The sequence below is a fragment of the Macrobrachium nipponense genome, chromosome 14 (assembly GCF_015104395.2).
Source record: "Macrobrachium nipponense isolate FS-2020 chromosome 14, ASM1510439v2, whole genome shotgun sequence".
NCBI classification, from domain to species: domain Eukaryota; kingdom Metazoa; phylum Arthropoda; class Malacostraca; order Decapoda; family Palaemonidae; genus Macrobrachium; species Macrobrachium nipponense.
In genome coordinates this window covers 89,348,658-89,363,994 of record NC_087207.1, presented here as the reverse complement: position 1 = coordinate 89,363,994, position 15,337 = coordinate 89,348,658, and positions in this window count along the sequence as shown.

Below are 15,337 nucleotides of genomic sequence, written 5' to 3'. Positions count from 1 at the left end.
TTAATGCGGAAAATGTTTTCTTGGTTTACTGAGTGACGGAGAACCGGCAGTACCTGTCAAGAACTTAACAACAGCAGTCTTCAGCAGAAGTTCCAGTCATACTTACCGTGGATTAAACTTTGAAGTGATTTAGTGACATATGGATCTTATCATTTGCATCACGGTCATGTGTTACGCAAACTGGAATAATTCTATCAAGTTACCATTGGACCCGGACCTGCCAAAAGGGGAACACGCTTACCTATCTCCTAAATCACACTAAAAAACAAGATGTGTTTGTATACTTTCGGATTAATTTTATTGGCCTTCGGATGATGCAGCCCAAGTACTCACTTCCTATCCTTATGGTTCACGTCAATTGTTTGTTTTGTCATTCAGAAGTTTTATTTTTTGTGGTTCGATGATATACATTACAATTAAATTCATTGTAACTTATACTTTATTATTTAATATATCCTATATTAACTTATAAATTTATTACGTTACCTTATCATTAAAATCTGTATAGAATTCATTTTTATACATGGCGACCGTGACAGGATCTGGAAGTTGAGTGGGTGGCTGCGTTTCCCGGAGGTAGGTTTCGGGTCCATGGTGATAATTTGCATAAAATTTACTTTAAGTTACTTTTGTGATTACTGTTTATACACTTCTGCTTATATTAGTACTGCATTTTATTGTTTTACTGCGGTCTATTGTTACATATATATTAGTCAAGATGACTGAACTGAAGAGATTAATAACTTCTCGGAAGTTTGTAAGAAAGTCTGTTACGGAGTCGTTTGATCGACGTGATCAGTTCCTCTTACTTGAAGCTTCAGATAAGCTAGCACTTGAGTCTAAGTTGACTGATAACATGGCACGTTTGAAGGAATTGGATCTTCAAATACAGGGTATAAAATGGAGTTCTGAAGAAAACGAAAGTGAACTGATGGAGGAATTGGAGGCCTGTGAAAATTATCAAGACAAACTACGTTCGTCTTTATTTAAGCTCCAATCGCCTGTACCGACTACACCATCACCCCCAACTCCAGCTCTTCCCCTTTTGAAGAGACCAACGGCTCCTTTACCTCGATACTCTGGTCAAGAGAACGAAGATCTAACTAAATTTCTATTCTCAATTTGAGGCAGTTATCAACAGGTATGAATACTCTGACTACGAAAAAGCTTTTACTCCTAAAGCAGCAGATAACTGGAAGAGCCTTGGTTTTGATAGATTCCTTGGAGTCTCATAACCAAGGATATAGTAAAGCAAAGGAGCTCTTAGAAAAGGCACTTGCTTCTCCAGACGTTCAGAAATTCAGCACCATCAAGCAGCTATCTGAGCTAAACTTGGACAAATGTGATGACCCATTTGAATATGTATCCAAAGTTAAAGGTATAATAGAGAATGTCCGTAAGTTGAATGTTACTATTGATTATATTTTGCAATACTTTGTGTGGATAGGTCTGAATGAGAAGTTCAGGGATTTACTGATATATTATAACCATACATTGCCTTCAATTGAAGAGATTGGTGATAAACTTCTTCACTGCCTGCACAAGATACAATCACCATAAGAAGAAAGGGAAAGTAACAGATCATTCTGTGGATATGGCAATAAATGTGAACTTCACACCAGAGGGAACTAGTGGAGTTACTGCAAAATGTTATCCATGCTCCTTGTGTAGCACAGTCAAGAAAAGGCTAACCATAACATCAGAGATTGTACGAACTTTATTTCTCCGTTTCCAAAGTTGAGAAATTGAAGAGTATCGATGGATGTACTAGATGTGGCCTGGCATCACATTCTACTGAGAAGTGCAGATACAAATTTAGAGATCGGTGTAAATTGCAAAGGTTTTCATTGGAATTACTTGTGCACTCGTCCAGGGGAAAAAATCAATCCAATGACATTGGTCAAAAGAATCTGGACCTTAACAAGAAAAAGTTCCATGAAAAAAAACAAGGGCAAGAAAGACACAAAGGCTAAAACTCCTGCGGGAAGGGAAAGATCCCAGAATAACATTACTACTATTACAGAGGCTTTGAATAACTCAAGTGAGGGAGATACGATTCTTCCAACCTTCACGTGTAACATTAGTGGATTCAATGTGCGTTGTAGGAAAAGACAGTGGATGTCAATCCAATTTTATATCTGAAGAGTTGGCAAGCAGATTTAATACGAGAGTGTGTTAAACTTACTGTGAATGGTATCAATGTCCCTAGAAGTTATGTCACCAAAATTGTTGAGGTGGAAATGAATTTGACAGGGATTCAAGAGTCATTTATGCATTGTGCCTTCCTAATATAAATATTACTTTGAATCTTCCCAAGTTGAACAGAGTTGTGAATGGATTTCTGTCAAAGGATATAAATTGGCAGATACAAGACTTTGGATGGTTCAGAAGATATTTCTGATATCCAGCTTATTTTGGGATCAAAATCCAGCTATTGCATACCTGAGATTGAAATTGTATTCGGAGAGAAATCTATATATTCAAGAACTCCTCATGGTGTAGTGTTAAAGGAGCAACTGAGACTATTTACATGATCTGCCTTATTTACCATATGCCCCTGAAGTCTCCTCGTCTTCCTACATTTCGATAACTAATAGAACCCCAGACTACATGCCTTCAGAAGAAGCTAAGTTTTATCAAAACATCTATATGATTTTAGGTAAAATCGAAAATAGAAATGAATCATTTGTTTTGGAAGGAGAGGATGATGAAGTCGGTGGGTTAGTTGATATTGACAAGGATGTGCTTGATTCTGTTTGTGACCAAGCATTACATAGAGAGACTTCAATGTACTCTGAAACTGTTGAAATCCATACTCAGCTGGTCAATTACGTTTTAGAGAAAACTACAAGGAATAGTGAAGGGAGGCTAGTGATGCCATTACTCTGGAACCCTAGAGTTTCTCACCTTTTGGGACATAACCTTCAATATATCAGAGAAAATACTGTCAAGCCTGGCAAAGAAAAAAAATTGCAAGGAAATTTAGACGATAAACTAAAGCAGATAAATATGGTTTATTTAAGGAGCAAGCGGATGCTGGAATAATTGAGAGAATTGAAAATTTAGATCAATTCAAGAAGGAGCATCCAGAGTCCAGTTTCATGCCTTTTATGGGCATTTTAAGCTGATCGTGAGACCACAAAATGTAGGGTTGTGTTCTATCCAATTTGAGTGACACAAAGGAAGTAGAAATCACAATCAAACTATGCATGCAGGTCCAACATTAAATCAGAAACTCTCCACTTCCATTATCAATTTGAGGTTCGGAAGCAAAACTATGTGCTTGTTTATATAAAGAAGGCATTCAAACAATATAGGTCTTGAGGAAGTCGACCAAAATCGCCTTTGTTTTTTGTGGTTTAGAAATCTTGAAGAGGGAGATTTTTCAATTATTGGCTATAAGAATAGTAGACTTCTTTGGACTTAGATGTTCACCTGCATTATTAATGCTTGGATTATACAAGATATTGATACTGGATTCTAAGAATGATTCTTTTCCATTGATGAAACTCAAGAGAACCATTTATCAGTTGTCTTATATGGACAACTGTGCATTTACGGCAGAAACGTCGGAGTGTTTGTTGTGGATGTATACAATGTTGGAGGATATTTTCAGTCCATATAAGTTCACTTCAGCAGTTTTTGTCTAATGGCATGTCATTACAGAAAGAAAGAACTTGTACAAAAGTTCCAGGAAACAAGAGACTCCATACCCCAAAAAGTAAACTGCTGGGACTATTGAGTGGGATCGAATGATTGATACATTGTCTACAAAACCCATACAACTGGATATAAATTCATCAACAAAAAAAGAAGTTTATCTACTATAGCTTCACAGTTCGATCTTCTTAATTTCAATGGACCTATACTGAATCGAGCCAGATTGTTTCTACACAGATTGCAGTGTAGACCAGAACTAGATTGGGATGAAAAGCTTACTGCTCCTTTGATCAATGAATGGAAGAATATCTGCAAGCAGGCCAATTCTGCACCTTCTGTAGAGTTCCCACGGAATTTTGGTGCTCGTACTGACAAATATAAATTGGTTGGGTTGCTGATAGTAGTAAGGTTCTGTTTGGCACTGCAGTGTATTCTGTATAACATAAATACCAAATAATATCTACTTTATTTTAGCAAGAAATAACTGGTGAGTAAACAATTGGAGTCAAAATCCATACCAAGCTTGGAATTGCAAGCTCTTGCATTAACTGTTGAAACTGTAAAGGATTTGAAGAATGAACTTTCAGGATTTGGTGCATTGATCCTATTGAGATAGTTGGATGTGAAGTCTACTCTGATAGTTTGGTGGTACTGTCCCTGGCTGCAGTCTTTAGTCGCCTGAAACTTGACAAACTAACACAAAAGCAACCCTTTATACTCAATAGGTTAGAGTATATCATAAGCTGTGTGAGGATTCTTGTATGAAATATTCTTTTGTGTCTGGAGAAGATAATCCAGCTGACTGCATCACCAGACCTTTATCCTTTAGACAGCTGATGAAAACAAACAAATATATAACTGGTCCCAAATTCATTACAGAAAGCGAAAGCAATGTGATCTGTAGTGACAGCACATTGTCGTTCATTATACCTGGATTATTTGAACCAAAACGAGTGCATAAAGTGGAGACCAATTGTGGTAGTGCTTGTTCACCTCCGCATGTGTGCTCGGAACATCTTTTCTCTTTTAATAGGGTTTCTAGTTTTGAGAAGGGCTGTGAGAGTGCATGCGGTGGTCTCAGGTTCTGCAGCATTTTGAAATCTAAGATTAAAAGTAAACATCCAGCTCTAGATCATTTTGAAGTTGAAGATGAAGGCTTTAACTTTTATGATGAAGCTTGTAGGCAGATTATAATCAGGGATCAACATATTCACTTCCCAGATGTCTTTGATTATTTTCACTCAAAACAGAAGCAGTTGAAGAATCTGCCTAACATCGTTTGCACAATTGAACTTGTTTCTTGACTTCGGGTATGGTCATGGTGAGGAGTAAAGAGTAAATGCCGAAGATTGAAGGAAGTCCAACTCTTAACAAATTCAACTATCCTTTACTAAATATCGAAGGACAGTATATTGGTTCTCTGATTATAAGGGAATTGCACGTGAAGCTCTCGCATGCTGGTTGTTATCCTTTGTTGGCGGGGAACTTAGAAGAAACTTTGGATTAACCCACTATATACTCGGCTGTGAAGAAAGTTCTGTCAAACTGCATACATGTAAGAGAGTAAATGAGAGGGTAATTAAACTAAATCAAAGTCATTACCCAGTTTTCAGGATTAATCCTGAAAACATATCCGTACAGGCTGATTTTTATTGATCATATGGGTCCATTTAAAATAAAGAATGATCAAGGATATACTGTCAAGGTATGGTTGTTATGTATTACGTGTCTGTGGTCTCGGGCTATTAACTTGAAAATTTGTATGGATTTAACTTCAGAGGAATTTATTAGAGCATTACAACTTCATACATATGAATTTGGCATTCCCTCCCTATGTCTGTCTGATTTGGGATCACAATTCGTTGCTGGTGCAAATCAGATCTCTAGTTTCCTCAGCGATTACGAGACAAATGCATATTTACAGGAACATGGAATTAAATCCTTTAAATTTGAGCAATATTACAAGGGATGTAATCAACTCGGCTCGTTAGTAGAGTCTTGTGTGAAACTAACCAAGCGCTTATTATTTGGAGCAATACGCAATAATGTTCTTCCCCTTCGGGATTTGATTTTATGTTCACAAAACTATACATTTCGGTGAACAGAAGGCCAATTTCATTTAAAGAGTCTCTTTGGGACTCTTCAGGAGAGAGCATTCCAGAAATCATTACCCCGGAGATGTTGATTCATGGCAGAGAATTGGTTTCCATCAATATAATCCCTCAACTACAAGGCCCAACAGATCCCGATCCGGAATTCAATGCAGATCAGATTCCTTCATCATTACTGAAACTACAAAATGTACGACATAATCTCATTAAAATATACAATGAAGAATTTATTGGGAATTTTATATATCAAGGCCGTGAATAAAAAGACCGATACAAGCCCGTTCAACATAAAGAACTTAAAGTTGGAGATATAGTACTTTTGAAGGAACCCTTAGCTAAACCCTGTAATTATCCAATGGGACGCATTAAGGAAATTATAACAAATATAAACAATGAAGTTACGGCTGTGAAAGTCTTTAAAGGGAAAACTAGAGAAATATTAAAACGGCACTCTAGTTCTATAATTCCTCTTTTGTCAGTCCCAGGCGATGATGAGAAGCAAGGTGTACCAGACACTAATAATGTTCATATTGTATCATCACGTCCTAAAAGAAAGCAGCTATACGGGGGGTGCTTGCCAAAATTCACCAAATTTTGGCTGAATCTGATTAGGGATTTTTCATTACTGTTAATATTGTTTTATTTGGATTCTTTTGGTTGGTTTTTATTTTTGGGTAATTTTCATGTAAATACATTTACATTATATACTTTTGATTTCATACTAAATCAAAATATCTCCCCTGGAGTGTAGAAAAAATATGTATTTAATCCTTCCTTTAATTTTACCAGTTATTAAAAAAAATATGCATTATCACTACGGCATCAGTATTAAAGTGCTTTACCTATGTAATTACTTAATTAGTCAATTTTAAAATTAACGTAATTTCATAAATAGCTTTTCTCGTCTAATCCTTTTAAATGGTTATTGCCGTAACAAACCACCAATTTTAATGCGGAAAATGTTTTCTTGGTTTACTGAGTGACGGAGAACCGGCAGTACCTGTCAAGAACTTAACAAACAGCAGTCTTTCAGCAGAAGTTCCAGTCATACTTACCGTGGATTAAACTTTGAAGTGATTTAGTGACATATGGATCTTATCATTTGCATCACGGTCATGTGTTACGCAAATATGGAATAATTCTATCAAAGTTACCATTGGACCCGGACCTGCCAAAGGGGTAAGGGAAACCCGCTTACCTATCTCCTAAATCACACTAAAAAAACAAGATGTGTTTGGATACTTTCGGATTAATTTTATTGGCCTCCGGATGATGCAGCCCAAGTACTCACTTCCTATCCTTATGGTTCACGTCAAGTGTTTGTTGTCATTCAGAAGTTTTATTTGTGTGGTTCGATGATATACATTACAATTAAATTCATTGTAACTTATACTTTATTATTTAATATATTCCTATATTAACTTATAAATTTATTACGTTACCTTATCATTAAAATCTGTATAGAATCATTTTTTATACATATATATATATATATATACTATATATATATATATATATATATATATATATATATATACTACATACATACATACATATACTACATACATACATACACATACATACATACATACAACATATACATACATATATAATATATATATATATATATATATATATATATAATATACATATATATATATATATATATATATTATTATATATATATATATATATATATATATGTATGTATACATACATATATATATATATATATATATATATATATATATAATATATATTATTAATATATATATATATATATATAAACTTTCAATTATTTGCTTTGACACAAGTATTTCACACTCTCGTTTAACACACTAACCAACATACTATGTCTGATGAGGGTAACTCGTGAAGAAGGCAGGCGTGTCCATTTCTCTGCGTCATCAACCAGCCCGTGGTGATGCAGTGAAGACCTGAATTCACTTTGATTAAACTTCCAGACAAAACACTCGGTCATTTTCCGATGTAAAGCTTTGCTGTTTTGTATGGATTCGCTCTAATTAAAGTTATTGTCTCCTAAGGCTGACTATTGAAAGCGCGAGTTTAATCTCGCGGTGAAGTCACCGTGGAAAAGTGAGGGTAGACGCAATAAGGCCAATATAGCTACGTGTCATAAAAGGTTTCAAAATGATTTGCTTTTAACGTTCAAAAAGCCCTCTGTGATTGTATCCTACCTTTCTAACAGTACGTGATGTTTTTATAACTGGTTCTGGTTCTTCTTCAGTTACAGATTGAAGTGGTTACAGCTCTTTTGGCAGTTTTGACCAATATTGTAACTATCATTATTAATATGATTTGAATGAAAACTTTTGCTTATGAATAGTTTCTCATGGTTAAGTAAGTCTGATGATACTCTCGGGGCTTAAGATAGTAATGTTTTGACCAGTAGATTTTTGATGCAACAATCCCGTATTGACATCTAATAAAAGAACTACAATTGCATTTATACACTTTATGATACTTGGGAGTGGAATGGACGGGTTGAATGGATAGTTTCCAAATAGTTAAGATAGTCTGATGATACTCTGCAGGCTTAAGATAGTATGTTTGACCAATAGGTTGTGGATGCCACATCGCGTATTGCATTAAAAAAAATAAACTAATGAGATTTATACATTGGATGATGATTTCTGTAATTGTAATAAAACTGGCGTGAAACTTCATAGTTCAGATTCATGACATTGATCATCTGCATAAACTACTATTTGTCAATCAAACATGGTTTATAGGGGCAGCGAGACTCATCAGTTCACCAAAGCGGGTTTGTCAGCCATCAGCTGCAGCATTAAAACCCTAATTGCAGCTTAAAAAATGAATAATCTCTATGGTAGGGATTAGCGATATCGATCGAAATGTTTATTGTTCATTAACGCGGCAATTAATTACCAAACGGTTTGTTTTTTTATTGATATAGAAGAACCGTTCATATTTTTTTTAAATGAATACGATCAGCTGGGGAGATAATGAACAGAGTTTCCTACAAAAAAAGGAAATTATATATCCACATATAATGATTCCACACCGTTCTTAAAATATGTTGACAATAATTATGGGCAAAAAAAATATTGCAGTTCAGTTTTATTACAGTCTCACAACATTTTTGCGAGAGAGAGAGAGAGAGAGAGAGGAGAGAGAGAGAGAGAGAGAGAGAGAGAGAGCAAAATGACAAATGGATCTGCAATATACTCTCTCCAATCCCACGTATTAGAAATTCGTTTCAAGGGATGAAAAATGGACGACTTTGACTTGCTGTAACAGACACGGTAGTATATATTACGAGACACACACACCACAGAGAGAGAGAGAGAGAGAGAGAGAGAGAGAGAGAGAGAGAGCTGCCGTAGCTATTGATTACTGGGCATGAACAATCGTTTTTCAGAAATAAAAGTCAGAAAACAAAAATTTTGCAAAACAAAACATCGCAGAATTTCTTTGCAAAAACCGATAGACAAATGTTCTTTCTCATTAAAAACACCTGTTGACTCTATTTGTTATTCATACATTGAATTCACCCCAGCCATTCAAAATTTCAGTCAAGCAAATTCATCCAAACTGACAAGACCAAAACCCGTTCGTTGTTTGGTTACTCAAAAGTTTCTTGGTAAAGTTCCTGTTCCCGTCAAAATTCGGTCAGTAATTTCGTTGAAAAATCGTTCAATATTTACCTGCTGTTACTATTTGCTTCTTTTATGGCGTTATATTGGTTTCGTTGCTTACGAATGCTTTGTCGAACGAATTTTACCGTTTCATGCCTGGATAATTCAGTCCTTGACTCACTGTATTCCTTAGCGAACGCTCAAGTGATGGCTTATGGAATATAAACGCCTGCCTGCACTGAAAGAAAACAAAAATAAATACGGGAAAATACAAAAATGAAAAAGAATGAAACTCAGTCCCAAATTCCGATACGATCTTTACAGAATATTTGGACACGGTTGTCTATTTTCATATTTACAGTTAGTATTTCAATAGATCCTCAAGTTGTTTGCAGCCGAGAGTATTTTTAAAAATCAGTGAAAAGAAACAAAATGGATGTTTGTGCAATACTTTTTCCTGTTGGACGGAATGCAACCAGTCCCCAAGACGACTGGACAGGCTGCGTAACAAATAAAAAGTGAGTGGTCAAAAAACCAAAGGGCTTTTTGTTCATATATAATATTTTTGCATTTTCGATGGAGATATCACATATACCGTCAAAGCAAGCAGACATGAATCATTTATATATATACAAGTAAATAAACTTGGGAAGTTGCTATTTGGTGTCCAACTCTTGTCTAGATATTTTAGGACAAAATTGCCTCGAAGTGTCAGGGGTGAAATTTTATATCTTTGCTTCGTGACCCGGCGGTTCCCTCTTTGCCGAAAAATAAAATAATTAATGAAAAAAAAAAATAGAATGATAAAAATAGATAGATAAATAAATAAATGAATAAAAATGAAAATAAATAAACAAATCTTCAAGAAGAAATCCGAATTCTTTTGTTAGTTTCAGTTAATGATATTATGTCATTTTGAGTTTACAGTGGTATTGCGATGAGTTTTACGAAGAGTCCACTTGTTTTACGAAGATGTACGAGGAGGATACTTCACAACTAAACACATCGAAGAATTGTTGCTATGACTTTATCAAATTTAAATGGAGCTTGTATTTATGCTTTATTTTTCCGTGGATCATGTCTAATGGGACGGAATTTTGTTCACGGTGATGTACTGTCGTCAGTAGATGTAGTTAGTTACTCTAAAACAACTCTATAAAAGATTACTGTTCAAAGATGATGACTGACATGAGGTGCGAGGAACTAATCTTCAAATGTTGATTTCCTTCGCTTTAAGAAACCGGGGCCAATTTTTGTCACTAAGCGCCTCGGTGGCGTGGTTGGTATGGTCTTTGCCTGCCACCTCGGTGGCCGTGAGTTCGATTCTCAGGCATTCTATAGAGGCTTTCATGCAACGTGAAAACAACCATGCAAACGAACAAAACACGTCGTTTGGTCACTGGCATGGAACTAGGGAAACGTGAATTTGCAAGAAGATGGTATAATATAGAATAGGCCTGTTGACATAGTAATGGAAAAAGAGGGTCACCTGTAGCAACAATTGCAAGGTAATCACGGGAGCTTCCTTATTCCTTTGTTTACATATGATGGAATCCAGGATGTTCATAGATAGCACTAAGGTAGAGTCAAGAAGTTACTTTCTCTGTTAGGGATGATTTGATTAAAGGAGAAGATATGGAGGTATCTTGATGTTAACCAGAATGGCCACGAGTGATATTGGCAAATTCAGGTAATTATAGTTTTTTTTTTATGACAAACACCTAGCATTACATTGTATAGCGCAGAAATTTACCTCGCTGTTGAACTTCTCAGTTCCAGAGGTTCCTTATTCCTCACACCGTTGGAATGTAGAACGGTCTGGACGTCTTGGAGTTGGAACTTCGGAAGTTTAGTGCATTACTACCATAAACAATTCAATTTGTATTTCAATATACTACTTACGTTTTTATTATTTTCTAATTTGTTAATTTATCTGTTTTTCGAATCATTGATTACCTCCTTCTGTATTACCCATTATCTGCTGCTACTTGTATCGAAATGAACACCATAATATTCTTTGGGGGCTTGAATGTCAAGTCAGTGACCTCTGTGGGCTTGTTCCATATGAATAGGGTCATCTTCTGAAATAATAATAATAATAATAATAATAATAATAATAATAATAATAATAATAATAATAATAATAATAATGCTGCATAGGCCTGCAGGGTAGGCTGTGGTACTTTTATTGCAAGTTCGAACCCAAATAGTTTTTGCTGTGTATAAGCTGTCAGTATTCCCTCTTAAATGGGTTGAAGTGTCCTGGGCAATTGTATGTGCGATATTTTATTTTTCTGTTATGCAAAATTCAACAATTTCTCTCTCTCTCTCTCTCTCTCTCTCTCCTCTCTCCTCTCTCTCTCTCTCTTTCGCAAAAATATTGTGAGACTGTCATGAAACTGAACTGCAATATTTTTTTGCCCATGATTATTGTCAACATATTTAAGAACGGTGTAGAATCATTACATAGTATACATAATTTCCCTTTTTGTTGGAACCTATCTCTCTCTCTCTCTCTCTCTCTCTCTCTCTCTCTCTCTCTCGCTCTCTCTCTCTCTCGTTGTTCTTCAAAGTCAAGCCCTTCGTGAAAAGGTGGGCTCTCTCTCTCTCTCTCTCTCTGTAAAGGACGGGCAAATGCCTAATAGACGACGGCGTTGCTTCCCCTTCTGGTTGTTAAAGATGTATTCTACACTTTATCCTAAATCTCCCACCCCCCAAAAGTATAACACCGCATAATAATACGTTGCATAGTAAGTTGCCTTGTTGCAATTCTCTGCAGTCGTTTGAATTTTAATTTAACAGCTTTGGAAAATATTAAGTTGCCTTGTTGCAATGTACTGCAATGGTTTGAATTTTAATCTCTCTCTCTCTCTCTCTCTCTCTCTCTCTCTCTCTCTCTCTCTCTCTATCTCTCTCTCTCTCCTTGGCCATCAATGTCTTGCTAAACCCTTTTATTACTCCGTCTTTGGAACTCATTTCTATGTAATTCAGTTTATCAGAAAAGAGTGATTTTATTTAATTCAGAGAGAGAGAGAGAGAGAGAGAGAGAGAGAGAGAGAGAGAGAGAGAGAGAGAGAGAGAGAGAAGAAAAAAAAAAAAAAAAAGAGAGAGAGAGAGAGAGAGAAGAGAGAGAGAGAGGTTGCTGTTCCCGTCTTCTATCTAGTACCGGGATTGTACGTTTACTTGAAAATTAGACGTAATCGGTGGTAAATATGGATATAAATCAATATCATCATTATGTTTTGCAAAAGTTGTTGATCGTAAAATTATCCGAAATTCCCTACAATTCGTAAGTAATTTCAGTCATTGGAAGCAATGTGCATTTACGGTTACATTTGCTGTTTATTTTGAAATGGCGTCATTGCATATTTTTCGCAATGAGCAATGCATCACAAATTCTCCTAAATAAATGTGTGGATGCATGGCAGAGTCTGTGAGTTTTAGTAGCATTCAGGGTGGTTTTCCTCGTTTAAAAAGTCCTCATTTCTTTGTTAAAAACGATTTTTACAGCCATTGAGGGTAAAATACACCACCCATTCATTTAGAGTTCATTTACAACCAATTTCCAGGGATGCATATTAAATCAATTTGATGAATACTATTTTTTTTTGTTTAATGAGCTATTTGGACTATTCTTTCTCTCTCTCTCTCTCTCTCTCTCTCACACACACACACACACACACACACACACACAGAGTCCTACAAATTCATAGTTTCTTATTGGAATCAACTCTTTTATTATAAATCGGAAAAGGAAGTTAATAGTTGGCAGTGTTGAAAAGCCTCAGGCCTTTTTAGTCGATAACTAGTTTTATTTAATGTAGTTTTCATTTTTTGTTTCTTGTATTTTAGGGAACCTTTCTGTATTGTGCTTCCTGCGGGCCATTCTTAAAGCACGGACTATATATACGCTTTATTTGGATTGCGTTAAAAGTTAATTATGTATATATTGATATATATAATATATATATATATATATATATATATATATACATATATATATATATATATATATATATATATATATATATATATATATATATATATATATATATATATATATATATATATATTCATAAAGAACTGATTGCATTTTCACCCACACTATCATCAGATTGTTGAAAATTATTTCTATTTATTGCTGGGTTCTGGTAGTTCAAATATTTATTTGTATGTATTCTCCGGTGAAATAATTCTTTTGTCTTTCCATTTTCCCATTTTGCAAAGGGTACATGAAATCCACAGCGAGAAAAAAAAACTTATCTGCCTTTTAAAAGAACCACAGAGTTTTAATAGTTGAATGGGGATACTGCAAACAAAGCACAAAAAAAATATAGAGAATTTGTTAATGAAAAAGGACCGGCAAGGAAAGGAAATCAAATGGTATATATAAACGCTCTACTGACTGTGAAATGTTTCAAGGAATGATTAGCGAGCTCTTGTTTGATATTCTGCATGACCTGAGATGAAGGCAGAGCGCGACAAAAAAAAAAAAAAGAATTCTCGCTCAATTAATGAGCTATTGTCTCAGTCTGCGGAGCAGAAATTCCACCGGGGCGTTTTCACTAATTCTGTGTTAAAAGAGAAAGAGAGAGTTGTAGGGGGAGGGGGGGTTAGGGTGAGCTAATGCCTCAGCAGCAGAATTCCCCTCGAATCGTCGTGTGATAGTTTTTCTATGTAGATAAGATTCACTTCTGACTACAGGTATTATAAGTGCATTCAGTATTACCGGACAAATTCATTCATATATCTGCAGTTGCATTAAAGCTTCCTTATTCATATTACTGTCGATCGGTTTTCTTCTCCTGCTACCTTAGTTGGTCAGAGAGTGAAAGAGGTCTCGGGAAACCAACAAAAGCTTCAAGTAAGACTGATGAGGATGTGGTTTGTCTGATGCTTAATGTTTATCTGGCTTTTTAAAATTTTATTTACGATCTTTACCGGATTACTGATTTTGAAAAATTGATGCTGTGACGCCAGTTTTAGTACCCACAGATCAATCAGTCAATTTAAAATGGCTGACTTGATGTGATGAATTGATGTGATTGGCTGAACAAAGCATCACTGATGAGAACTTTCATTGCTCCACTATTTGTTCTTTTCATTTTCCGTTTCCCTTAATTACTGTAATGATGGTGAATCAATTCTCTTACCGTGATATAAATAGTTCCGTATGGTGTCATGCAATAAAAAAAATTCTCGCAGCATTCTGAATGGTCATTGTTGAGAGGAGAAATATTCATCGCCAATTATAATCGACTCCATCCATTCAGAAGGTTATAGATCAGACTGTTTTTGTCTTCGGTCCGTCAAATGATTCGTCTCACTAATGACGTTAGTACGAGTTTGTTCAGTTTAGCTTCATCCATTCTGCTACATTTAGGGAATCTGTATATCGTTCCATCTTACTGACTTGGAAAAAAAAAAAGTGTGTGTGGTCGTTGAACGACCAAGAGATACTATAGTAGATCACATCAGCCGTGCATTTGATGTCTAGGCCAGTCCCTTACGACGCTCCTGATTGGCTATTGATAAGCCAATCACAGGGCTGAAAACTCTCAGTCTCTCGAGAAAGTCCACATAGGCAGGATGCATGTTTTACCGCTCCTGAGGGATACGTCTTTTAAAAGTATCCCTCAGGAGCGGTGGAATATACATCCTGGCTATGTGAACTCTCGAGAGAGCCTAAAAGTTTCCAGCCCTGTCATTGGCTTATCAACAGCCAATCAGGAGCGTCGTAAGGGACTGGTCTAGTCATCAAATGCACGGTTGATGTGAATCTACTATAGGTTGGGTATTTTGAACGGATCTTTTTTTTTTCTTTTTTTTAAGGAAGTGGGAGTCATTCTTTACTAGTAAATACGTCTCCCATTTCGTCACTAATGACGGTGAAGACTTAGCAAATATTAAATTTAAAGAATCGTTCCGAAACTATGAAGACTGAGC